The sequence below is a fragment of the Sapajus apella genome, unplaced genomic scaffold (genome assembly GCF_009761245.1).
Source record: "Sapajus apella isolate SASKATOON/1434 unplaced genomic scaffold, GSC_monkey_1.0 scaffold6, whole genome shotgun sequence".
NCBI classification, from domain to species: Eukaryota; Metazoa; Chordata; class Mammalia; order Primates; family Cebidae; genus Sapajus; species Sapajus apella.
The window spans coordinates 55,673,980-55,698,124 of record NW_022436946.1 but is presented as its reverse complement, the minus strand read 5'-3'; the positions used below and the strand labels follow the sequence as shown (position 1 = coordinate 55,698,124).

Sequence of the window (24,145 nt, the reverse complement as noted above, 5' to 3'; positions counted from 1 at the left end):
CAATTTATAGGAACTCAGTTATGTTAAACAAGTTTAATTTTTGTGCTATATTGTAATATATATGTGTATGACAAAAGTAAGCAAGTTTATATAAACATTAGAATTCTTTATTGTGCACATTGTATTAATATATCTCAAATTCTGAAGACAAAAGCAAGACCTATTTCAGAAAATGCCTTAAGATTTCAATATAATTAAGTAAAAAATATGATTTAGAATATTTTTGAATTTAAAATTTCAAAGAAACAGATAGGATCAACAATGTAATATGGCAGATTTAAAGCAATTAATTTGTGCAGGGTGTTAATTTAAACATAAAAAGTGCTGGCACAAATTCATCAAAATAATAGAAACTAATTTCACATTTCTTTTTATGTTAATTTTATAATTTTAGATTCAGGGGTACATGTGCAGGTGTGTCATCTAGGTAAATTTTGGGTCACGGTTGTTTGGTGTACAGATTATTTCATTACCCAGGTCATAAACATAGTATTTGACTGGTATTTTTTCTGATCCTCTCCCTCCTCTGAAACTCCACCCTAAAGCAGGCTGATGTTTGTTGTTCCCTTCTTTGTGTCCCTGTGTACTCAATGTTCAGCTTTCAAGTGAGAACAAGCAGGATTTGGTTTTCTGTTCCTGCATTAATGTTTTTAGAATTATGGCCTCCAGCTCCATCCATGTTGCTTCAAAGGACATGATCTCATTCTTTTTTAAGGCTATGTAGTATTCCATAGTGTTTACGTGCCACATTTTCTTCATGCAGTCTCTACCACTGATAGGCATTTAGGTTAATTCCATGACTTTGCTACTGTAAATAGTGCTGTGATGAACATACACGTGCATGTGTCTTTACAGCAGAATGATTTATATTCCTTTGGGTATATATCCAATAATGGAATTGCTGGATCAAATGATAGTTCAGTTTTAAGTTCTTTGAGAAATTACCACACTGCTTTTCACAATGGCTGAACTAATTTCCATTCCCACCAGCAGTGTATAAGTGTTCCCTTTTCTCCACAATCTCACCACACCTGTTACTTTTTGACTTTTTAATAATTGCCATTCTGACTGGTGTGAGATCTCATCGCAGTTTGCATTTCTCTAATGATTAGTGATGCTCAGCATTTTCTAATGTGCTTGTTGGCCACATGTATGTTCTCTTTTAAAAAAAAACATTGCTTCATGTACTTTGCCCACTTTTTAATAGGATTGTTTAATACTGCAAACCAGGCAGGTGAAAGATCTGTATAATGAGAATTAGTAAACACTGCTGAAAGAAGTCAGAGATGACACAAGCAAATGGAAAAACATTCGTTGCTCATGGATAGGAAAAAAATCAATATTGTTAAAATGACCATATTGCTCAAAGCAATTTACAGATTCAGTGTTACTCCTATCAAACTACCAAGGATGTTCTTCACATAATTAGAAAATATGATTTTAAAATTCGTTTGAACCAAAAAAGAGCTCAGTTAGTCAGGACAATTCTAGGCATCTTGTTACTGGTCTTCAATCTATATTACAATGCTACAGTAACCAAATGGCATAATATTGGTACAAAAATAGACACATAGATGAACGGAACAATATAGAGAGCCGGGAAATAAAGCCGCACAACTACAACCATCTGATCTTTGACAAAGTTAACAAAAAAAAGCAGTGGAGAATGAACTATCTATTCAATAAATGGTGCTCACATAAGAGACTAGTAGAGAATTACAGTTGGATACCCTCCTTACACCATATATAGAAATAAACTCACTATGGATTAAAGACTTAAATATAAAACCTAAAACTATAAAACACTGGAAGATAACTGAAGAAATGCCATTCCAGACATAGACCCTGGCAAAGATTTCCTGATGAAGATGCCAAAAGCAACAACACCAAAAAAATTGACAAATTGAAGGTAATTAAACTAAAAAGCTCATGCACAGTAAAAGAAACTATCAACAGAGTAAACAGACAACCTACAGAATTGGAGCAAATATTTGTAAATTATGGACCCAACAAAATTCTAATAGCCAGAATCTGTAAGGAACTTAAACTAATTTTATATTTCTAAAGATAATTCTCTAACCTGCATATATAATACCTACAATTTGAAACACGTTCCAACTACTAGAGAACAAATTTAATGTATAATGTTAGAAAAAAGTATGTCCAAGGAAGCATATTAAGATGTTAGCATTTCTGCTACTGTGCATAGAAAACTGTATCCCCATGGCTTTACCATGCATTATAACTAGGATATTCTGACTCAAATCCACAAATATCAGGTTAAAACTGTGATGCAAATCCATTTCATTCTCTGATAACCATGAACATATTTGCATGTTTCACTTTTAAACTGGTATAGATTGTGATGTGTAGCTCATATTTAAAAATTTTCCAGTATTAGTATGCATCACGTGTTTATTAGAATTGATTTTTTTTTCCAAAAATAGGACAACACAACTGTGAAAATCAAGGACAGGAAAAAATAAATAACCTAGAAAACAAGAGGACAGGCCACAGACCCATATAACTTCAGAGGCTGACTCACCCAGCAAGTGTATAGGCCTTATCACCCTCAGCAATTTAACATCTCTCTGAATTTGGAATAATAACATGTGCCTCACAAAACTGTTGCAAGTTTGATTCCTAGAGGGTCATTTAAGTGTTAACAGATCAGAGTGTATTCTTCAATAAATTTTACGTTAAGTCCAGTCCTACTTTTCTGCTTCTAACAACAGGGGATATTCAAGAAATATTATAAAAATTCTTCTACTTCTGTTTTTAGTATTAGAATGAAATGAGACTTTTCATCTAATGTAAATCATAATCATCAACATATGTGATACATTATCTGTGCAGGGTTGTAATGTAAGCTTTTTGCCCTGACCAAACCTAGGACAATAATTATATTTCAAATTTTACAATTTCGTTGGTATTTATATTATAATTCCACAGAATTTGTTAAAGTTCTGGGTGTCATTAAGGACATAAGGAATTACTTTTAAAAAGAGTGAAATAATTATATTTTTAAAAAGCACCTGTGTTTTATAAGGGAGACCACCAGGAAAGATGTAGAATAGTAGGGGAAAAAAAGATCATAAAGGAAAAACCTGTTAGACCCATAATAAGTTAGTCAGTAATTTGATGATATTTCAACAAACATCCACAGTTTTTGTTTTCTAAATTTTGTATCCCATGCCTATCTATCTATAGCAATTAAAATAAAGACATGGAAACTATATGCTTTGAATCCTTATTAATTTCTTACTGAGATATAGATAACCATAAATTACATTATTTTCTCTTTATTTTGTGAAAACTTAAATGGAGAGATGGAAATGTTTCTATTTAGCAAAAGAGAGTATTAACATTCAAATCACACATAGTGAAATTCCCTGTTCATCTCTTGGTATACTCCAGAAATGACTGGATAGAGATCTGAACGTGTATCCAATATACAAGAGACATATAATGCATCTTTCTTGCTATAACCTAAAAGAGAGGCATAACTATTATCTTTTTTATACAACACATATTGGATAATGTTTCATCATAATTGATGTACCTTTAAAATCATATTTAAAGTGGTATTTTAAAAGAAAAAAATATGAAGTTTAAAGTGGTTTTTCCCAGTTCTGTGAAGAAGGTCACTGGTAGCTTGATGGGGATAGCATTGAATCTATAGATTACTTTGGGCAGTATGGCCATTTTCACAATATTGATTCTTCCTAACCATGAGCATGGAATGTTTCTCCATCTGTTTGTGTCCTCTCTTATTTCACTGAGCAGTGGTTTGTAGTTCTCCTTGAAGAGGTCCTTTACATCCTTTATTATCTCTGGTCATTAGAGAAATGCAAATAAAAACTACACTGAGATATCATCTCACACCAGTTAGAATGGCGATCATTAAAAAATTGGGAGACAACAGATGCTGGACAGGATGTAGAGAAATAGGAATATTCTTACACAGTTGGTGGGAGTGTAAATTAGTTCAACCATTCTGGAAGACTGTGGCGATTTCTCAAGGATCTAGAAATAGAAATTCCATTTGACCCAGCAATCCCACTATTGGGTATACACCCAAAGAACTATAAATCATTCTACTATAAAGACACATGCACGCGTATGTTCATTGCAGCCCTACATACAATAGCAAAGACCTGTAACCAACCCAAATGCCCATCAATGATAGACTGGACAAAGAAAATGTGGTACATATACACTATGGAATACTATGCAGCCATAAAAAACGATGAGTTTGTGTCCTTTGCAGGGACTCGGATGAATCTGGAAACCATGATTCTCAGCAAACTGACCCAAGAACAGAAAGCCAAGCACCGTATGTTCTCACTCATAGATGGGTGTTGAACAACGAGACCACGTGAACTCAGGGAGAGGGGCATCACACACAGAGGACAGTTGGGGGGGTAGGGGAGAGACAGTGGGGAGTGGGGAGGGAAGGAGGGGTGGTGAGGGATAACATGGGGAGAAATGCCAGATATAGTATGCACCTAAAGTAAAATAAATAAATTATTAAAAAAAGAAAAAAGAAAAAAATAGTTCATGTAGTATATTAACAAAACTTTCAAGCCTACTACTTTACTACTACTACTACTACTACTGCTACTACAAAAGCCTTTTAATACAAGAAAGAAAAATCATATACAATATCACATAACTTTATGTACATCAATGCACTTGAATTTTAAGTTTGCCCATTGAAATATTTCTCTTCAATGAGTTTAGCATCATAAAACCAAGCAAATGCAGGGTATACATGAAAGTTTTCAAATTCTATTCATATTTCATATGTTACAAATTGCTTGGAATTCATATGTATCTCACTTTGAAAGTATATTGTGCAGTCAAATGCACAACTGTTCAAAGCCTTTTACACTTTTAAGAACAGAAGTGAATATTTCATCCCCAATACCAATTCCAATAGCAGCCACTGCTCAAGTAACCAAGAGTAACCTGTTGGTTTGAATGGCATCCTTCTTCCAACTTAATAATTTTACCATACATTTGAAGGATTACTACAGTAATATAAATTGGATAGTTTACAAAATATTTCTGTAAACAAAAAAAGGAAAAACACAGAAGCTTATATCAGCCAACCTATTCCTTTTGTTTACCCTCTATAGGAGTGGCAGTTCAGAGTAGTTAGGAAAAAGACATAAAAATGAAGTATCAATGAGTAATTAAAAGTGGCTGCTGGTTTTGTTTTACTGTATTTGGTTGAATGCACAGTTAGTATAGTGAGAATCCACACAGAATATGCCTTAAACAGCAGAAGAGTGTATTGTTGCTGCTTTCAAATCAAAAATTCAAAGCTGCACTTATCTCCCATGGGAGACTGACCAAAACGTTGCTCAATAATGTCAAAGAATACCAGTGATCAAAAGCAAGGTTCCAGTGACTGCACACCATTTCTAAAAAGGTCAGAATCACAAGTTATTTTAGTAAGTAATTGTATTTACACACTGACTCAACAAGGCTGTAACAAAAGACTAATTTTATTCTTTGGAATATAGATTAGAAATGAGACCTAATTTTCTGTGGATTTTTTTTTTTTAACTAATTCTACCCTTGGAAAAAAAGCTGCTTGTAAAAACATAAAATCAGTTTGGGTACTTTGCTGCATTTTGTTTACAAGAATGTATAAATGTCAAAGAAAAGAAAATCTGTTTTCAAAGAGCTTCAAATAACTACTTTAAAAGAAACTTATTCAGATTTGTTGAAATGTATTCAGTAGATAATTGAGAGATTTCTCTCATAGAGAGGTGGCAGAAAAAGAAAATATTCCAATACTTTTCTATATCAAACAGTAGAGTATCACAGACAAGCCTGTTGTTCTCACCACTGATCTCAAACCTGAAGCTCTCAAGTTAGCTATACCTCAGAAAGAGAAGTAAATATCACAGGATGGAAAAAGCAGCAGAATTCTGGAGGCAGAGAAACGAATTACGAGGGAACAACTTGGTGTTTGTTCACCGTTTATATGACTCTTGTGATACTGGAATAATGATTTCATATTGTAGCATGCTTTTCCCTCTGCACCTAGTTCCTTATTACCAGAACAAACAGGAAGGAAGAAATGGAGTGAGGATGGAGGGAGGTAAGGAAAAGAGGGGAAAAGGGAAAGAAAAGGAGGGAGGGAGAGAGGGAAAAAGGAGGGCTGGGAGGGATAGAAAAAAGGGAGATAACTCATCAAACAGTATAAAAGTCTTGAACAGAAAGCCTAAGAATACCATCATGTTGACCCAAATCCCCACCAGCAGCCCCTGGGAATAGAAATGTAAAAGAAAAAAATGATTTTTGGAGGTTAAGGAAGGTCTGGGACTGTTGTCATTCATATGCAACTCCATCCAAATTCAGAGTGCATGTGGAAATCACAGGCTTCTCTTTTCTCCGTCTTTTCTTGTGTTTCACATTCTTCAGCTTCCTAATTCTTGCTTTTTAAATTTAATAGTTTGAAATAGTCTAAGCAGGGGTATGTGTTAGTGTGTGTATACAATAACTTAAAAGCAATCAAATATATTAAATAAGAGAAAGACTTTCAGGTACCTTGGAAGTTCCTACAAAGTTACACAACGGGATATTCTGCTTGTGATTTTTATGTCACCTCTGCAACATTAAAATTCAACTTTCTCTCCAAATCAGCATTCCAATAAATCTTACTTCTTTTTTGCCCAGTTTGGCTATAAATGGGCTTAAATTTCAAAAACAGATGTTCAGATATATTTAAAATTTCCTTAAAGTTATCAATTATACCTAAATATTTAATACTAATCAACAACAAAAATAGGTTATTTTTAATTCTCTTATGTGTTTAATGGAGATGGGATACAGAATATATCTTAAAAACTTAAACAGCTACAGTGTTGATCTTTAGAATCTTTTCAGTGTTACTCCTATAAAATAATTCTCTTCCAAAGTTATACTGTCTTACCCTCAAAACGCAATATAAATTGAGTGCAATGATGGAAGAGAACCTGTAGTCTGACAGAGAAGAAAATCATATATATTATATAATACATATTACATATCTCTATTTTATACATCCACCTTTATAGCTATATCTGTATCTATGCCTAGAGAGATAATCAAATTTTATGTTAAATTAAACGAATATTAAATTTTGTACGTATATACATACACATATGTACCAACATTTTATCAAATAATGATTTCTCAAAGTGCACAGGAATAAAATATTTCATGAACACTTAGCATCATTTTTAAAAAACACAATACAAAAACTGGCAATAAAAATGTTTTTAATTTATTGGGAGATAGTGTCTTCAGAATTCAAAGTTCATTTTTAGAAACTGATTACATCTAATACAACTCATTAATTCCTGAAATTTTGCCCAACAATTGGTTTTTTAAAACGTCAACATTACTTGTTTAGAGAATAGCCAATGATTTATTATTCTTCTGTAGTCCTGGTTATTGAGAGGGCTATATATTGTGAGAGTGAAGACAACATTAATCTTGTATAATAATCTGTATTATTTTGTTAATTTTTCCAAAACTGTACTTTGTCACAGTTAAATTTATAGCATATAATACAATTCTACTACATCAACACCACTGACTCACAACTGCATGAGGTTTTTATTTTATAAAACACTTTTTAATGTATTGTTTCATGTAATACTGAGATTAACTAACAAGATAGAGAGATTGCATTACTTGCTCAAGGTCAAAAAACAACTTGCTCAAACTGGTATTCACACCTTTGATTCTAAATCCAGTGTCCAATTTCTCTGATATATCTTTTATGCCTATCTTTCTCTAGATTCATTATTACATAGAAACTGATTTTATTGTGATATTGAAAAATAATCCACTGGGCTCGGTATATTTACTCACTATGTAAACAGTCCAGGCAATACATATTTTTGGCATGTCACTACATTGAAAAAATCATATGTCTAAAGAATATATAAAAGAAAAGTTTGGGGAATGTTTCTAGTTAACAAGTAATCCCTAAATACTAAACTAGACCCTATTTATTTACTATGGAATGTGTAAATACTCTTCTCCTTTATATACAGTAGATTAATTACATTTGCCATATTTCAATTCAAAATGGTGTTACAGGGAACAATAACAATCACTGAGAAATATAAATTCTTGTGATTCAAAGATTCCAAAGGGAACTAAACATAGGGACAGATGTTAATAAGCCATAAACCCTTTGTTTAGCTATATATGCCTGATTATTAGGGGAAGTATATGTCAATAATATATAAACAAATAATTTTCTTTAAAAATGTATAATATGAATTCATATGTATTTATACCACATGATATACGTGTCTATGTATATATATATATATGTGTGTGTGTGTATGTGTGCACATAAACTTTACTACAGAATTCACAATATTAGATCATTCAGCATCGAATTTTCCTGGCCAGTTTAAATTCTGATTTTACCTAGTGTGTGATTTGTATACAATTATCATGAATATATCTAATCAAAATATTATTAAATTAGCACATCTTCATTCCAGAAATATTATGGGTACAGGTTGAGAATACCCAATCTAAAAATCTAAAATCCAAAATGCTGCAGAATGAAAAAATTTTGAGCACTGATATGATGCTCAAAGGAAATGCTCATTGGATCATTTTGGACTTTGTACTTTTAGGCTGGGAATGCTAGACCAGTAAATATAATGCAAATATTCCAAAAATCCAAAAAAAAAAATTCCAAATCTGAAACACTTCTGGTCTCAAGCATTATGAATAAGGGATACTCAATCTGTAGTAAAATGTTCCTATATATAATTGCAACTAAACCAGTTTTTAAAAATTCAATATTTACTTCTAAATGACAAGGGAAATTAATAACTTAGATAGAAAAGTTCCATGTGATTTGTACAAAGAAATGTTAAATGTCTTAGGAATCCATACTATATGTTCCATTAAAATGTGTTCAATCATTTTTGTAAAAAATAAAAGGTCAAGTTAAAGTTATGCCTTAAGATAAAAAAAAAAAAACAAAGCTGTGTAAAGTTTGCTAGTGGAACACTTATAAAAGCAATCACAATCTATGGTTTTATGGAGATACAGGCGGTAGTTTGTGAGAGAACTCAGAGCAAGGGGCAGAGATCCATGGCCTTACCTGTATGGGGGTGACAGTGGAAGGTGAAAAAGTACTCGTTCTTTCTCCTAGTACCATCAGTCCAAATTTTCCAAAATTCTTGCTGTGTAAACATTATAACCTACTTAGTCTATTGAAGATTGGACTGCCTTTTCTTCTGCAAATCAGACAATCTATAGCTTAAAATAATGTCAGATATTCAGATCGCTTTCAAACAGACAGCCAATCCATCTACTCTATATTTTAATTTGATTTTCTGAGAACCACCAGGATTTCTTAAAATATTCTCAGAGAAGTAAAATACTACACATACAGTGATCATCATTTCCAAATCTAAAAATCAAAAAACATTTATGCATTTTTGCACAAGAGTATAAAACAGACTACAACAGAAAGGCACATTATATTTTGAAATTATTTTGAGAGAGAGAGAGAGAGAGAGAGTGTGTGTATGTGTCTGTATGTGTAAACTAAGTTGTTAAGATCACTTAACTTTGACATTAATCAGTGTGGGAAATTAAGGAATAAAAATTATGAAAATCAAAAGATGGGAATATAAAAAGTGAGGTATCTGATAATTCAGAAGAAACAAACTTGTAGAAAAGAGAGTATATAATTGAAGTTACAATACAAGGCTAATTGTAAATATTTCTAATTTTATCTAACCATCTTTAACTCTAATTCACCTGAATTCATATAAACCTAGAATTCTGAACTAAACCAACATGCTGATGTTTAGGTGGTAGCTGTCGCCAAATTTACAGCAACAAGCTGATACAGATGTTAGTTACAGTTAATAATTCAGCACAAGTCCTCTACATACAAAATGACATGTAGATTGGTTACACCCGGAAGTGAAAGGTGACTTAATTTTAATATCATTTTCATGGTTACAAAAATCTATAGGTTTATTTGATTATGGAACTATATTTGTGATGCCAAATATAATGTATTCACAATATCTAAGATAAAAAAATTCATAGGCATACTTTCAAGATTTGGAAGTCCTCAGATCTTTTTCAGGGTCTGCCTGGTGAAAAAGACCCAAGATCCATTCAAGCACACATAATTCTGAAGGTCTGCCTGCCAGCAATAAAGACCGAAATTGGATACTTGGTGAGATTAATTACCTAGATAAGGCTTGATAATGCAAGTCAAATGGGAATGTAATTAAAGTGCACCTTCCATGAAAATTATTCATTGCTGATGGATCGGGTGACAGATAAATCAAAAGGCATTTTTTAAAAGCCTACAGGTTAACTTGAAGCAAGTCTTTCCTCTTTTTAAAACTCTGTAATTGCAGGTGTGGAATTCAGTCTTGCTGTCCTCTCCTCATCATGATACCATAAGACAAAAAGGTAGATTGTAATGTAATCTATTAGAAACATAAGCCAATAGAAAAACCATTAGGATCATAGTTACAAACAAAAGGTCAGCTAGACTGGAACCAGTTGGCTGGCAGCTTTCAGAAGAGCATATCACTCTATGCTCATACTATAATGGGAATTGCAACCATAAAAGAAGACAAGTGATGAATTAATAAGTTTACTAGTCCCTAGGGTGCAATTCTTACAGATAAAGGCATGCTGGAGTAATCAAATACAGTTATAAATTAGATAAATCGAATGACATGGCACAAGTAGTATTTTACGTTGTCATTATTAAATAAAGTTTTCCTTAATGTACTGTTAATTCTTTATTGCCAATACATTTATTTACACTGTACGAACAATAAAAAAAATAGTTTTATAAGGATGGCAGGGTAATTTCAGTTACCCAGAAGGATACTAACTATTTCTACATTGAGTTATCTTATACCTGATTATTATGCAACTAAGAGCAGAAAGATGAAAAAAAAGTCCAATTAAAAGGTATTAGAAAATATGGCTTTACATGTTATTCATTTGCCTTCTCTAACTAATAAATATGCTGAACAAAAAAAACATGTCATCCAGCATATGGCATATGGAATTCACAAAAAATCAATTACTATTAGAAGAAATAATAATAACCTAAGCATAAAGGTTGAACAATTTTTGTTCTTTGGAAAATTTTCAATAATACTGATTTACTACAGTAATTACAAACCTTCAAATAGTTGTTTGACTTTTCCAAAAATGTATACTTTTAAATTTGAACTTGAAAAACATTCAAAATTTGAACTCAAATTCCTTCAACAATCTATCCCAGGATCACATAAAAATACTTCAAATTAAAACGTAATCAAATTTGTATGATTACATGCAGTTAAAATAATTGCAAATGTTTTAAACTGATTTTAAGAAAGAAATATTTCTAAAATTGTTTTAAATAAAAATTTTACATAGTAGCTCTTTCTACACAGTGAAAAGTCCAGAAATTAAAAAAAATCAAATACATGATGTAGATTTTAGATATGTAAATTGGATACACAGGGTTTGTGTTTGAAGTGCTATAAATTTAAGTGTATAAAAATACGTCTGTCAGAGAATTATCTGTTTATAGTTCTTCATTCCTAAAGGTTATGAATTAAAATTGAAAACAGCCATGGCAAACACCCAGTGCATATTATCAGGAGACATTGCTCTTTACATTCCTTTCAGGTTCCAGTTAGTAACTTAATCCCAGCCAAACTATAAAGTAAACTGTTCATGATTTGTCAGATTAGCTGATGCTTGTCCAGAAAAATGGTCTGAAAAAAGAGTCATCAGGACACTATAATTAAGATCCATTCAACCATTTCATCCTTGGATTGAAGAAAATAATGAAACATCAAAGTAGGCAGACAGCAGTCTAGACGAGGTCAGCTAGCATATTTTCAAATATAACATCAGTGTTTAATGCAGCAGGTGTAGCCAAAGTCACTTACAAATTATATTAATATCCAATGTTAGTTGAAATAAGATTACAGCTTTCTGTTCTTTGTTCATATAATTTTAAAAGATAAAGGAAATATGACTAAAAATAAAAGATATATCAGTATTAACAAATGTTGAACACAGCAAAAATAAAATTTCCTAATTTTTAGGTGGTTATACTTTTTTTTTAAATTGGCAAGTACATGATTTGAGACGTAATTTAAAATCTACTAGAGAATGAAGAAGAGATATATGTGTATCTATCTATCATCTATCTATCATAATAGCCTCTCTATGAGAGGTGTATAAACAGTCATTGGATTTTACACCTTTTAATATTAATGATACTACATTAGAGGAGAGATAGTTATAAACTCAGTTTATGTTTGTTGAATTAACATCTTTCCTTTTATGACCTTTATTTCTGAGTTTATCAGGTTATCAACACCGAAATTTATGTGAGGCTCTATTTGGGTACTTGGTGATGTCAGAGATGTGAGAAAATAGGATGAGATGTCAAAACAAGGAGAAAACAAGGTTATGATAATATATTAGTAAAGAACAAAGGCAGTAATTTTTTCCAAACACAATTCAGACTCATTCTCTGTCTTAAAGCCTTTACCAGTCTGATAAATGTTGTATGAAATCAGCATAAAAAGTAATCTATTACAATTCAATTCAGCCATCATTGAGCTGAATATTACGTTTGCCATAGTGTCAGGCTTTGCTTTTGACCATGGTAAATATCATTATGATATTTTCTTCCCCAAGTTATCTAGCAAAAACTGTTTCTCAGGGCTCCAAATTTTCAAATCCAATGGATTTTCTTATGTCTTCATTCTATCAACCTCCTGTGACACTTGATTCTATGATTAGCTTAATGAGAAGATTTCCCTTCCTTTGGTAACTGTGACAGCCCTCTTATTCAACTGGCCTGGCCCCCCATTATTGGTTTTCGTCATGTGCTTCTGAAATTCTTCCAATTCTTAACCAGTGGTTTTCTCAAAACTTTTTTGTCAAACTTTTAAATTATATCTTCACTCCTCTTCTCAGGAAAGGGCACTCATTAACTCACCATCTATAGGCATATAATTCCTAAATCTATAATATGTAAGCCCTACCACGATTCTAATGCCCATTCTCTTAGGAATACATATGTACTCATAAAATGTATGAAGTTAAAGAACATGTATTTATTACTCTCTCTATATGTCTATACACATAAATACATCAGCTCACAGTGGTATAGTCTGACATAACTGGAGTTAAGGGTGTTGAGTTTAAGAGTATTAGCAATGTTTGAATAATGCAATAGTGATATGGCTTAACTGGTTTTGTTTTTATTATCACATACAATTTCCATTATGAACGCTATGCTCAGACAATGTTCTGCATCTTTCTATATGCTGAAGTTAATGACAAAATATTAAAAATTAAGACACCAATTATCTGATGTCAACATGCTATGGATAATTAAGAACTGCATGCTCTACAGCTATGCTAATTGTTTTTCACAAATCTTCCTCTGCAGTCCTTGGGTCTTAAACAAGGCAAGCAGCTACACGTCTGTATGTACCTCTCTGCCATGTACTTTGTCACAGAACATACATCATCTGCTCTGCCTTGTCCTTGATTAATTTTGTTGGGTTGAAGCAATTATCTCTCCCTTTGTGACTGACCTATTTGTAAATTAAGTGCAGGAAATTTGGGTAATTTTTTTCCCCAGGTTTTTACCTCTTAATTGATCTTTATTTATTGCTTACACTAGTACAAAGGGAACCAAAGTCGTAAAAACAGTTACAATTCAAGCAAGCAACAATCTTGATTTTGCAGTTGTAACTGACAGATCTGAAAAGCAAGATCTTGATAGTGTTCTCTCCTTTACCCTATTACTTGGATCAGTTGGTTAAAACTGTTAATGATTCTTGTGGATCAATGTCTTTTCCTTGTAGCTCTAATTTACTGCATTGGTGGATTAGTACAGATGTGTGTTGTTGTTTTTTTTTTTTTTTTTTGGATGGCTCTGCATCATTCCACCAGATTGCTTGTCTGGATCAAATTTGCTTCAATTCATCACCAAGGAAGCAAGGGATAAAATAATCGACATTTATTCCCCCTGAATACATGTACTGAAAACAGAACAACGACTAAATTCTTGTCCAAATTTAAAGACAATCTCCTTTTGCCTACATTTCATACCTTTCAAGGCTATGACCTTTAGCTGATTCAGGGCTGAAAATGGCGTATGTGATTGACAGTAGCAGTGCATAGGAATTGGGACTGGGAGGAAACCTAAATATAATTTAAACTTATGGACCCGCATTTTTACTACTGTCGTCATCATTATTACCAATTCATATTATGTGCCTTTGTCTTTACATGAATAATGTATGAAATTACTATCCATTGGCTTTTCATTCTCTGAAAAGCAGCTTATTGATTTCTTGTTCTTAAATGAAATTTTTTTGAAACTGTATCTGTCTCCACACAGCTTCTGCTTCAATAACACTTAGAGAAATGGGCATGATAGCTGGCTATGTAAAGACGAATTCATGACTCATGGATCAAAACCTGTTTTTACAATGGAACCAAGAAAATCAGCTAACTGGTTTCTGTTAAGGAAGGATGACCCAAAAACACTTCTTTAGTCAATGTATACTGGAAACCTATTACAAATGTGTTAGCTTGTATTCCTGGCACAGTATTACTACAACACAACATACTCATTATTTTTTATAATTTATAATTGTTTAGTACCTCCTGAAAAGGAGACTGAATTAAATATATATTTACCAAAGGGTATGCCCTGAAAAAACTTGCGTATATTATTTAAGTCTCTTCTGTTAACCTGCTTTTTAAATTTTTCCCGTAAAAGTAAAGAACAGGTCATCTGATTAGTGACATTTTACTTAAAACAAAGTATGTATATGTCACTTGAATAAACTTCTTTACCCTAAAGGCAAAGTGGCGATTCATTTGTAAATATTACTCTAGTAGATGAATATTCACCTCACTTACAATGTCTACCCCACAAACTTGCAGTTGCAAAATAAAGGATCTTCTATTAAGGGCAATATATGTAATAAGAATTACTTTATATAATTCCATCATTATGGACTATTCCAGGATAATGATCCTAATGGGAAGTCATATTTTTTGAAGAGGATGCTTAAATTTAGCAAATTACAAATTTATGCCTCCAAAACATAGAGCTATAAACACTTTTTTCTAAGAAAATCCTGAAATGGTACTCATGTCTTAATCATGCAGAATTTGCTGGTTTAAAATTGCCAAGAATTTGACAAACTTGCCCAAGCTTCAAAATGTAGGAACAAAATTTATAACAAATTTTGTATTGGATATTCTGTTACCACCAATGTTCTGTCACCTTCTACAATTTATTAGATGATTAACTGGCTCTGTTAAAACATAAAAACCTGTCTTGGACATTGAAAATAAAACATTACTATTGGTCATTCTGGTACTTACAAAGATACTGCACTAAACAAGTTTAGTGCTTTTTTGAGGTGAAAAATCATAGAAATGCATAAAATTTCTACAACTGTCATTTCCTGCCCCATAAATAAAAGTTTACATGCCTTAGCTGTCCTCATGCATATGGAAAACAAAGACTTTTCTTTAAAATAATAGGATGGAATCAAATTATCAGGGATGAGTATTAGTCTTCCTCTGCATTGGTTTCTGTAAGAAAATACCACAGACTGAGGGGCTTAAACAGAAATCTGTTTTCTCACAGTTCTGAGGACTAGAAGTCCCAAGTCAATGTCCAGCAGATTTTGGTTTCTGCTTGAAGCCTCTCTTTCTGGCTTGTGGATGGTCATCTTCTTGCTATGTGCTCAAACGGCCTTTCTCAGTGTAAGTGGAGGAGGGTCGAGAATACAGTTACATTGGGGGTTAGGGCTTCAGCATATGAATTTTGGGAGGACACAATTCCATTGCAGCAGGAGAATACCTGGGTTATTGCCAAAAATGAACGCTTACTTCCCAGGTATGTAAACATCGTCATTTACAAAATAGCAATTCAAAGACCAAAGAATTTAAGAAGCCTTAAATAGGAAATATGAGAAGCAACTTAAAACACCTGATACTAGGATTTTATCAAGTGTCTACAAAAAGCATGTCCATTAAACGGTATGCAGATAATTTGTCATCATAACCTTAACAAAAGCCTAAATATTTCATTACAAATATTAACAATATTAGAAAAAGACAGATTCAGCAACTCAGAAAGATACTTGGACTGGAGATCAGGGAGTTGAGGTGGCAAGATAAAGGTGTGGGGATGAGAACAAAGGTTGTTTAGAGGCATTTCCTTATGTATGATCTCATTGAGAAGAGTCATAGCACAGCCATGCTGTAGACTAAAAGCTGTCACAAGGACAAAAAATACAAAAATATTAAAACCTAAATATATCAAAATATAAAAATATTAAAATAATGTATGAAAAGCTAATATTATGTTCCCGGGTACTAATGAAATCATCTCCAATCTGGATCTCTGTGCTTTTACATATTCAATGTTATATAAAAGATATAAATTCATTATACGTTCAGCAAGCTTTCAAAATATAAAGCATTACAAAGGTTTTCAAAGTTAAGGGTTATTTATACTTTTGTTTAATATTTCTGCCTAAATACTCCATTATGGCTGTAAACAGTTTAAGATTTTAAATATATTCACAGTTTTAGGACAAAATTACAGAATGTATATCCTTGAAATTATTAGCTTATGTACTCATTGCATAATTTAAGCAATATTATATCATTTGAATTAAACTAATGTCTTCTATAACCACCTAGATAGCCTAAGAAATTCACTATTCATATTAGAGTATACAAAGAATTTATGTATTCAATCAACAAATATTTTACTAACCATCTACTCTGGGCCCAATATGTTAATGGGGTTAGACAATATGATCAAAGGTACCACCATTTTCTTATAACATGAAGCCTAATTGGAAAGGTAAACTTTTCACAACTAATATGTGAAGAATGTTACAAATATGATACACTTACTATAAGACCATATCACAGAAACATGTAATTTTCTCTCAAACTTCCCTTATAAGTTTGGAATGTGAAGATACTGTGAAAGCATATGGGTCTTTATGTATAAAAGAATCAACATGTATTATAGTAAGCACGACATAAGTTCTGGTTATTAGTATTAATGTCAACATGGTAGTCTATTATCTAATTAAAATTTTATTAAAATACTATGTAAAACATCATCCTTTTTTATGTTTTAATTGCCTACAGCCACTAAAAAAAAATGTATCTATACATATGTTTTCATATTTATGGTGTCACAAAAATACTTAAATATTAAATAATTAAATTTCTAACACTCTAAAATTATAACTTAAGCAAAGGATATGAATTACAAAAATGTCATGCCCTGTAGCATGAATTAGAATTACTAAATCTTGCACTTTTAAATGCCTCAGGTTTATAAAATGTCGAGATATTATAGAAACACATATTTTGAACAATTTACTGTTAAAGGAAACTCATTCCACCGATTTTCTGCTGCAGATGGCGTAGATGTGCATATGAATGTATGTTTTAATAACAGTAACACTATCTCTACAAAATGGTTCCTGTTTTTTGTATTTATATCTTTTTTAACCTATTGATGAAACAATTATACTTCTGTTTCACCCTGTAGAGAATATTGTGTTTAATATTATTTTACATCATCAGTAAATGTTCTCAAATAAGAAAATATGTTTTCTTAATCACATATTGCTTTAAAATATAAATCAATCTTAAAAATTCCTAACAACTATAAAAATATACAAACTTAAGTGTTATTTGTTAAAAGACATATAACTTGATGTGTATCCACGAAATCATTGAAAAGAGACGATCTAAGTTAATTTATGAGAAAACAGTCATGGTCGAGTCACATTAATTCATGTGAATGAAGCTATATCTGACAAAGAAAATGACTGTTGGTTTTGTCTTTTTGGGGATAATTTTGCTTATATATAATGCTATATCATATGACTTAGGTTATATTTCATCTGGTACATTATATAAACATTACAAATCAAAGTAAAGTGAATACTAAAGCAAATCTTTATTTTGGCTGAGAAATTAGATCTGGGTATTGAAAAACAGAGGAAAATTAGTCAATTTAAAATATGCAGGGCTGTTTTTAAAGTTTCCTGAAGAAGTGTAATAAAATAATAATGAGAAGACAAATGCTACATTTAGCAATGCTATCCCACAAAGATTACATTTGTTAATATTCTCAGGAAATAATACTTCTTAGTAGGTCTCCTTTTCACTTAGCAGCTCTTATCACTGACCATTAAACCAATCTGCAAATTCTCATGTAATGGGTTATGGAGCTATGTATTTAAAGATAGCACTCTATGATAAGATTGCATAAACACAATAATTTTGAGGTAAGAAGTGTGCTTGATTGCAATCATTTGGGTCATCACTATATAATTTACTGTGTGAACTTTGTAAAGTCACACAATTGAACCCTCAACATTTTACTTTTAAAATGATAACAGTTCTTGTGTTAACAACTCCATAAATTTAGTTTAAATTTTAATATAATCGGTGTGATTGTCATATAGATCATTCATCCATACACAACAAAATTGATGATGGGGAAAAAAGTTCTTTCTGAGAGACTTCAAATAGATCTTTGAAGATAATTAAGATATAACAAACCTGTATGCTCTGCACTTGTACCCCAGAACTTAAAATGTTAAATACTTTAATGCTTCTTTAAAGTATTAAAAACTTGAAGTATTGAATAAACAAAAAGATGTCTCCACACCATAATGCCAGATTCTTTGAAGCTTTCTCATATTTTCAGAAAATGTATTCTTTGTACATTTTTTCACAGTAATTAAGACTAGGCAGGAGAATTTTTTTTTAACAAAGTACTATATGTAATACATCAAATGTGGAAGATACACAAAAATTAAACCAGGGTCAATCATGTTACTTGCCTGTTCAAAAGCACTCAGGTTTCCCCCACTGTCTATCTAGAAAAGCCTCTTTTGCTAAAAATAAAATTTCCCACAAATCTTTATTCATCTAGTTCATACCATTATTCTACAAACACACCTTGAATGCTGCCCCTCTTATTCTTTTTCATGATTTAACTACCTACAGTAGATGGTGTGATGGGCTGACCACATTCCTCTTAGAAAAGGTATGAAGAAATTATTTGCCCAGCTGCTGAGATATTTGCCAGAAAACAGACCTCAGTTCCCTGCCTCATTTAGAATTTCCTTTCTGAAAAATAACATCTTGTTCCTTCCTAGGGAAAACTGCAACAAATGTCTGGACAACACAGACGTATAAAACTGTCATCTAGGGACAACGTGAGGATCATTACAGGTAGAGAGCTCCCCATGGAGTTGGCTGAGGATTCCAATGAGATTGCATCGCAGCTCAGCTCTGCTCTGCTCAGTTCTGCTTCCTTCTCTTCTGTCTGATGGTATTGATCCCAAAAATTCTTCCTAATAAAACTCGTGCATACTAATCTCCAACTAAGTATTTGCTTCCTGAGGAGCCCAACTTGAGAAACTATCACTAACCTCTTTCAAGAGGTTTCAGTTTTCATCCTAACTCCTTCCCAGTGCTTTCCAGAGCATTATAAAAGTTATTCCCTTAAAAGCTACAGTACATGTATACTATTACTCAGATATTAAGAGTGTGCAGTGAATAGTGTAGCACAGTGATATAGTTTGTACCAAACACTGAATGATTACTTTGTGTATTTAGTTATGGATATATGAGGAGCTCTGAGAGGTCTTCTGTCCCAAATCTCTCAGTTGCCTATGGGGACTATATGAGGCCAAAAAAAGTTAGGTGGCTCATCTTTGACACTCTTTTCATGCACTTTTTACATTTCAAAAAATACCAGGAACATAGTAAGTGTTCAATAAATAGTAATTTTTAAGTTATTGCTCTTACTACTATAATTGCTTCAGTACTGTAACATACCTTTTTATTTTGATAAATGTACCTGGAATTAAGCTATTAGCTCAACTTTTACAATATGTGGAGTCAAATAGTGTACCACTTGAGAAAATTCTAGTATAAAGAGGTAAAGTAACTTGTCTAAAAAAATGTAATTATATCATCTAATATCAAATAATATATCTTTTCTATTAATGCCTAAATGCTTTCACTCTAGTATAATGATTTAATTTTTCTAGTTTTCCCACTGGCCTTAATTCCAAAACATTTTTTTTTTTACAGCTAGTATGCAGAGAGGGCTGTGTTTGATGGTGGTGACACAGATAAACATGACACAGTTCCTGATTTGAAGGATAATTGCTAAGTCCTCTATGTCCCTTTGAGGAGAAACCACATATTATAATTGCTTAAATAATCCCAGAGTGAATGAAGTATTAAAGAAAGAAACAGCATTTTTTTGAGTGATCTGTTTTTATTAACTTTCATACTTCTGCATACTATTTCTATGCTACAGTACTTACTCTCAGGACGGAAGGTAGTGGCAATTACCATGCTCTGATTAGAGAAGAGGGGTAGCATTCTTCAGGGCCTGGAATAGGGCTTACGTTTATACTCCTATTTTTATATCTGGCAAAGTCACATCCATTCTGAAACTCTAGATTGACTGGCATCTTTTCAGTAAGGGCTTTCATTTGTTCTCCGTTTTTTATTTTATTTTATTTCTTTTTTTTCTTTATTTTCATTGATTCTCTGAATGAATCATTCTTTCTTCAGTGCTTTTGTATTTTTTTCCCAATGTTGTTCTACAACATGTGTCACATTATAGTAAGGTGTTCTATTATTAGATATTTAAGAAAAGAACTATTATTTGCCTTCCTATCCTTAGCATCCCCCATAGTGCTTGACATGTACTACATGCTTAGTATAGTTGGCCAAACTAATATTAAAAAGCAGCATTTAAATAGTGCTTAAGAATGGAATACTATGCAGCCATAAAAAAGAACAAGATCATATCCTTCGGAATGACATGGATGGAGCAGAAGGCCATTATTCTTAGCAAACTAACACAGGAACAGAAAACCAAATACCACATGTTCTCACTTATAAGTAGGAGCTAAATGATGAGAACACATGGACACAAAGAGGGAACAACATACGCTGGGGTCTATTGGGGGTGGAGGGTGACAGGAAGGAGAAGATTAGGAAAAATAACTAAGGAGTACTAGGCTTAACACCTGAATGATGAAATAATCTATTCAACAAAGTCCCATGACACAAGTTTACCTATGTAACAAACCTACACACGTATTACTGAATTTAACATAAAAGGTTAAAAGAAGACATTTTTTAAAGAAAGCATTTAAATATAAGGAAGAATAAGGATTATAATATCATAAATTAAATACACATTTTCTCCCTACTTCCTCATCTAAAAAAAAAAATCTCCCTTTTACATAAGTTCATCTCTGTGACTTCAGTCTTAATAGGTCAATATAATTATTAACAAAACAGCAAGAGCAAAAATGTATGTTTCAGCCATCTTGAGTATGGTATGTTCATAAGTAAATATAAAAATTATATAAATATGAACATTAAAATATCATGCTTTTCAGTACAAGTCTATGTTAAAGCTAAAATCATTAGTTTACATAAGAACCTCAATCACAATATAATTGATAAATAGGTAACAGTCATATTTTTTACAGGCCAAACAAAATTAATTTCTCCCTCTTCCAAAGTTGTAATACCTAACTGCCAATTCTGCACTTCCATTATTTTCCCTCATGCTGCTGCAGATAAAGAAATTGGTGCATTTTGCCTTGACAGGTTCCAAAAGAGTTACATAAAAAGAAGACTAATTGGCATTCATTTTGCTATTCACTGCATTAGCATTTTTATGGCAATTTATGAGTTTTCTCTAATATCATCTCACTTAAAAGGATATACAAGAAGGTAGATATTATTTTATTCCCATTTTTTTTTTCATGTGGAACTTTAGTGGTCCACCCAAAATGTAAATACCTCATAGCCGTGGAAACTAGAACTCAAGGCCTTTAATACCAATGGCCTGATTCCTCCCTTGTGAAAGGGAGGAAAGATGTTCAATACACTTCTACTCACACAAACACTGTTATAGGGTCTTGTGTTCTAAACTCTAAACATAAAAGGAACTACAAAGTGCACATACTACCTTTCAAGCACGTGTTATCCTGACTCTCTACGCTTTCCCAGAAACAGGAAGTTCTCTTCATAAACCCTTTTATACTAGGCATTAGTGGAATGCTGAGGAGGAGGATAGCTAACCAGAAATATAGACTTAAATTCATTGTCGAAGTGATTGTAGCATAAACCAGTTCAGAAATGATGCTATTTGTTTAATGGAAAATGATAAGTTCAAGGGTTTTATAGGGTTCCCTGGATAGTTAGGCACTATCACCCCTCTTTAGGAAGATCAAAAACATGGTAATGGGAGAAGTGAGTATACTCATGTAATAGAACAATAATTACTAACAGATTCCAAATTTCCTCTGTTAGAAAAAGCTAACTGTAAATTCATGAGTTTTAGCATTTGAGATGTAGTGAAGACTAGGCAATCATCAATTAGTATTTTAATATAAAAGTACAAACCTAGTTTTTTAACCTTTATTTATATGTTATTTAATAAAATTATATGTATTCTTTTAACCACTTATTGTTTTTATTGAGGTATAATTTGAATACTATAAAACGTATTCATTTTTTAATATGTGATTAAGTGATTTTAGTATATTTACAGGGTTGTACAACCATCACAATATAATTTTTGTACATTTAAATCAACCTCCTCGACAAATAAAGCAACAAAAATACCTCCAGCCAACCTAGTTTGTTCTTAGCCAGAAGAGAATCAACATCCAAAGCCATTTTACATAATGTCTGTGAGATATTTGATTCAAGAAATTTACAGAAAATTGATAATATATTTAGCCTATATATTAACTTGAGAAATTAAACAATAGATATTTTAGGAACACAAAAAGACATCCGCAAAGTCGCCAATTTGGCAAACGCTATTTCAGCATCTCCTGGTTATACATTTTTTAAAAAAGTCACTTCTTGATATTAGCAGAAATAAAACATCATTCTAGCTTATAACTAAGTTTCTATTAATACTTACAAAAAAAAAAAAGAAAAAATAATAAGAAACAAAGCAAACAAAATACTTACAAAAGCAGCTGTTATGTCAAAATCATAAACCTAAAATGTTTCAGATCTACTCACTGCAAAGTTATGATGACAAATTTAAATATAAAACAACACAAGTGGAACTATCTAATGACAGCAGTATTTTAAAAGAAATAGTTTAAATATTGCTAATAAAAGAGGTCAGCCCAAAACAAAATAGGTAAGTCCAGGTAATTGGTTAAATCAGTTATTTTTTGTCTAATTATTAAAGATTTACATTTCTAAGTTTTACCTTCAGATATCTACTCTTAAATAGAAGATCTGATTGAAAGAGCCTTTAAAATAAGCATCAGAATGAAACCTTTAGAATAAAACCCCACTAATCTATTCAAAGTGGTAAACCTGAGATCATATACATAGTTTTCATTATGTAGATATAATTTAAATAGATAACAGTTTGTTAAAATTGTCATGGAAAGGAAGAATAGATCAGTCTGTGCCCAGGAATTTAGGATAATACTGATTGCTTTTAGACAGCCAGCCAAAGACCAAGAGGACCCCATTATAAGCTTATTACATTGTTCACACAACACAACACAATACTATAGTCAAGGCCCAATTTTAATATTGTTGATAAAATAGCTTTTGATTGCATTTACTACATAGCATCTATCTTCAGCAATAAGAATTTTTCAAAAGATTGAGAAAACCCCTAATTTCTGAGATTTTCTACAGCAATAGGATTTTTCTGAAGGTTTAGAAAGTTTCCAATTTTTATTTTCCAAAACACACTTAACCACAACAAAGAATAACTAAGGAGGGCTTCTCAAGTGCCAGTGAGGAAAAAGTGAAAACTGCTTTTCAGCTCACCTAGTTTACAATTACAATGGTTATGCCATTTCTTCTGAAATCTTCATGAAATCTGCCATTTATTCTAATATAAAAATGGAAATTAATATGATTACAAATCTGCTGATGAACTTAAAATTCCCTCATGCAAATTTAAATGCACACTTCTCATATACTAAAAAAATCATAGTCTAGGTAGTAA

At 32.0% G+C, this 24,145-nt stretch overlaps 1 protein-coding gene across 7 annotated transcripts in view; it reads right to left on the bottom strand.

The window, feature by feature from the left end:
- EPHA7 (EPH receptor A7) overlaps positions 1-24,145 on the bottom strand; it is a 181,794-nt gene that overhangs the window by 93,428 nt on the left and 64,221 nt on the right. The gene's annotated exons all lie outside the window — the stretch shown is intronic.